Consider the following 5,000-nt stretch of genomic DNA (forward strand, 5'->3'; position numbering starts at 1 on the left):
TCAGAAGCACTCTAGAGATCCTGCAAGCGTATGTCTTTGTGTGTGTGTGTGTGTGTGTAAAAAGGACATGTTGTTAGAAGTCCTCCACAGATTCTGCACAGGTGTGTGTATGTGTCTGTGTGCGTGTGTGTAAAAAAGACACCAAGTCATAAGCCGACTATTGATTCTGCAAAAGTGTATGTGTGTGTGTGTGTGTGTGTGTGTAAAAAGGACATGGAGTCTGAAGCCGTCCAGAGGTTCTGTAAGTGTGTGTGTGTGTGTGTGAGTAAACAGACACAAATTCAAAAACCCTCTAGATATTCTTCAAGTGTTTGTGTGTGTGTGTGTGTGTGTAAAAAGGACAGCAAGTCAGCCACCATCCAGAGATTCTACCAAAGTGTATGTGTGTGTGGTGTGTGTGTGTGTTTGTGTAAAAAGACACGAAGTCAGAAGCCCTCTAGAGATTCTTCAAGGGTGTGTGTATGTGTGTATGTTTGTGTAAAAAGGACACAAAATCAGAAGCCCTCCAGAGATTCTGCAAGGTTGTATGTGTGTGTGTGTGTGTGTGTGTAAAAAGGACACATGAAGTCAGAAACACTCCATAGTTTCTGCAAAGGTGTGTGTGTGTGTGTGTGTGTGTGTGTAAAGAAAAAAGTCAGAAACCCTCTAGAGATTCTGGAAGGATGTGTTTGTGTGAGTGTGTGTGTGTGTGTGTATAAAGGACAAGAAATCAAAAGTACTCTAGAGATTGTGCAAGGTTGTGTGTCTGTGTGTGTGTATAAAAAGGACATGAAGACAGAAGCCCTGCAGGCATTATGCAAGCGTGTGAGTGTGTGTGTTCGTGTGTAAAAGGATAGGAATTTAGAATCGCTGTAGAGTTCCTGCAAGGATGTGTGTGTGTGTGTGTGTGTAAAAAGGACACGAAGTCTGAATCCCTCTAGAGATTCTGCAAGGGATGTGTGTGTGTGTGTGTGTGTTTATAAACGACATTTTAGAAGTCCTCCAAAGATTCTGCACAGGTGTGTGTATGTGTGTCTGTGTGCGTGTGTGTAAAAAGGACACCAAGTCAGAAGCCCTCTAGAGATCCTGCAAGGGTGTGTCTGTGTGTGTTTTAAGTATGTTTGTAAAAAGAACACGAAGTAAGAAACCCTCAAGTGATTTTGCAAGGGAATAAGTTTGAGTGTATGTGTATAAATTACATGACGTGAGATGAATTCCTGCGATTCTGCAAGGATGCATGTGTGTGTGTGTGTGTGTGTAAAAAGGACATGAAGTCAGAATCCTTGTAGAGTTCTGGAAGGGTGTATGTGTGTGTGTGTGTGTATAAAGGACACCAAGTCAGAAGCACTCTAGAGATCCTGCAAGAGTATGTCTTTGTGTGTGTGTGTGTGTGTGTGTAAAAAGGACATGTTGTTAGAAGTCCTCCACAGATTCTGCACAGGTGTGTGTATGGGTCTGTGTGCGTGTGTGTAAAAAGGACACCAAGTCAGAAGCCGACTATTGATTCTGCAAAAGTGTATGTGTGTGTCTGTGTTCGTGTGTGAAAAAAGGACACTAAGTCAGAAGCCGACTATTGATTCTGCAAAAAGTGTGTGTGTGTGTGTGTGTGTGTGAGTGTGTAAAAAGGACATGGAGTCTGAAGCCGTCCAGAGGTTCTGTAAGGGTGTGGATGTGTGTGTGTGTGTGTGTGTATGTAAAACGGACACACATTCAGAAACCCTCTAGATATTCTGCAAGGGTGTGTGTGTGTGTGTGTGTGTGTGTGTGTTTAAAAAGGACACAAAGTAAGAATCCATCCAGGAATTCTGCAAGGATGTGTGTGTGTGTGTGTGTGTGTGTGTGTGTGTTTAACAAGGACATGACGTCAGAAGCCCTCTAGAGATTCTGGAAGTGTGTGTGTGTGTGTGTGTGTAAAAAGGACAAGAAATGAAAAGGACTCTAGAGATTGTGCAAGGTTGTGTGTCTGTGTGTGTGTGTATAAAAGGACATGAAGACAGAAGCCCTGCAGGCATTATGCAAGCGTGTGAGTGTGTGTGTGCGTGTGTAAAAGGATAGGAATTTAGAATCGCTGTAGAGTTCCTGCAAGGATGTGTGTGTGTGTGTGTGTGTGTGTAAAAAGGACACGAAGTCTGAATCCCTCTAGAGATTCTGCAATGGATATGTGTGTGTTTATAAACGACATTTTAGAAGTCCTCCAAAGATTCTGCACAGGTGTGTGTATGTGTGTGTGTGTGTGTGTGTGTAAAAAGGACATGAAATCAGAAGCCCTCCAGAGGTTCTGTAAGGGTGTGTGTGTGTGTGTGTGTGTGTAAAAAGGACATGAAGTCAGAAGACCTCTATTGATTCTGCAATGGTGTGTTTGTGTGTGTGTGTGTGTAAAAAGGACATAAAGTCAGAATCATTGTAGAGTTCTGGAAGGGTGTATGTGTGTGTGTGTGTGTATAAAGGACACCAAGTCAGAAGCACTCTAGAGATCCTGCAAGAGTATGTCTTTGTGTGTGTGTGTGTGTGTGTGTGTGTGTAAAAAGGACATGTTGTTAGAAGTCCTCCACAGATTCTGCACAGGTGTGTGTATGTGTCTGTGTGCGTTTGTGTAAAAAGGATACCATATCAGAAACCGACTATTAATTCTGCAAAAGTGTGTGTGTGTGTAAAAAGGACATGGAGTCTGAAGCCGTCCAGAGGTTCTGTAAGTGTGTGTGTGTGTGTGTGTGTGTGTGTGTGTGTAAACAGACACAAATTCAGAAACCCTCTAGATATTCTTCAAGTGTTTGTGTGTGTGTGTGTGTGTGTGTGTGTAAAAAGGACAGCAAGTCAGCCACCATCCAGAGATTCTACCAGGGTGTATGTGTGTTTGGTGTGTGTGTGTTTGTGTAAAAAGACACGAAGTCAGAAGCCCACTAGAGATTCTTCAAGGGTGTGTGTATGTGTGTATGTTTGTGTAAAAAGGACACAAAGTCAGAAGCCCTCCAGAGATTCTGCAAGGTTGTATGTGTGTGTGTGTGTGTGTTTGTGTGTGAGGGTAAAAATTACACGAAGTCAGAAGCCCAATATTGATTATGCAAAGGTCTGTGTGTGTGTGTGTTTGTTGTGTTTGAAATAAGTAAACCATATTAGAAGCCCTCCAGAGATTCTGCCAGAGTGTGTGTGTGTGTGTATGTGTGAAAACAACACGAAGTCAGAAAATGTCTGGAGATTCTACAAGGGTGTTTGTGTGTGTGTGTGCGTGTCAAAAGTACAGGAAGTCAGAAGCCCTCTAGAGATTCTGCAAGGGTGAGTATGTTGTGTTAAAAGGACATGAAATCAGAAGCCCTCTAGGTTTTCTGGAAAGGTATGAGTGTGAGAGTGAGGGAGTGTGTGTGTGTGTGTGTGTGTGTAATAAGGACATGAAATCAGAAGTCCTCCAGAGTGAGAGTGAGGGAGTGTGTGTGCAATAAGGACATGAAATCAGAAGTCCTCCAGAGATTCTACAAGTGTATGTGTGTGTGTGTGTGTGTGTGTTTAAAAAGGACACGAAGTCAGAAGGACTTCAGAGATTTGGCAAGAAAATGAGTTTGTGTGTGTGTGTGTGTGTGTGTGTGTGTGTAAAAAGGACATGAAGTCAGAATCCTTGTAGAGTTCTGGAAGGGTGTATGTGTGTGTGTGTATAAAGGACACCAAGTCAGAAGCACTCTAGAGATCCTGCAAGAGTATATCTTTGTGTGTGTGTGTGTGTGTGTGTGTGTGTGTAAAAAGGACATGTTGTTAGAAGTCCTCCACAGATTCTGCACAGGTGTGTGTATGTGTGTCTGTCTGCGTGTGTGTAAAAAGGATACCAAGTCAGAAGCCGACTATTGATTCTGGAAAAGTGTGTGTGTGTGTGTGTGTGTAAAAAGGACATGAAGTCAGAATCCTTGTAGAGTTCTGGAAGGGTGTATGTGTGTGTGTGTGTGTATAAAGGACACCAAGTCAGAAGCACTCTAGAGATCCTGCAAGAGTATGTCTTTGTGTGTGTGTGTGTGTGTGTGTGTGTAAAAAGGACATGTTGTTAGAAGTCCTCCACAGATTCTACACAGGTGTGTGTATGTGTCTGTGTGCGTGTGTGTAAAAAAGACACCAAGTCATAAGCCGACTATTGATTCTGCAAAAGTGTATGTGTGTGTGTGTGTGTGTGTGTGTGTGTAAAAAGGACATGGAGTCTGAAGCCGTCCAGAGGTTCTGTAAGTGTGTGTGTGTGTGTGTGTGAGTAAACAGACACAAATTCAAAAACCCTCTAGATATTCTTCAAGTGTTTGTGTGTGTGTGTGTGTGTGCAAAAAGGACAGCAAGTCAGCCACCATCCAGAGATTCTACCAAAGTGTATGTGTGTGTGGTGTGTGTGTGTGTTTGTGTAAAAAGACACGAAGTCAGAAGCCCTCTAGAGATTCTTCAAGGGTGTGTGTATGTGTGTATGTTTGTGTAAAAAGGACACAAAATCAGAAGCCCTCCAGAGATTCTGCAAGGTTGTATGTGTGTGTGTGTGTGTGTGTAAAAAGGACACATGAAGTCAGAAACACTCCATAGTTTCTGCAAAGGTGTGTGTGTGTGTGTGTGTGTGTAAAGAAAAAAGTCAGAAACCCTCTAGATATTCTGGAAGGATGTGTTTGTGTGAGTGTGTGTGTGTGTGTGTATAAAGGACAAGAAATCAAAAGAACTCTAGAGATTGTGCAAGGTTGTGTGTCTGTGTGTGTGTATAAAAAGGACATGAAGACAGAAGCCCTGCAGGCATTATGCAAGCGTGTGAGTGTGTGTGTTCGTGTGTAAAAGGATAGGAATTTAGAATCGCTGTAGAGTTCCTGCAAGGATGTGTGTGTGTGTGTGTGTGTAAAAAGGACACGAAGTCTGAATCCCTCTAGAGATTCTGCAAGGGATGTGTGTGTGTGTGTGTGTGTTTATAAACGACATTTTAGAAGTCCTCCAAAGATTCTGCACAGGTGTGTGTATGTGTGTCTGTGTGCGTGTGTGTAAAAAGGACACCAAGTCAGAAGCCCTCTAGAGATCCT

Source organism: Tenrec ecaudatus, chromosome 4 (genome assembly GCF_050624435.1).
Source record: "Tenrec ecaudatus isolate mTenEca1 chromosome 4, mTenEca1.hap1, whole genome shotgun sequence".
Lineage (NCBI taxonomy): Eukaryota > Metazoa > Chordata > Mammalia > Afrosoricida > Tenrecidae > Tenrec > Tenrec ecaudatus.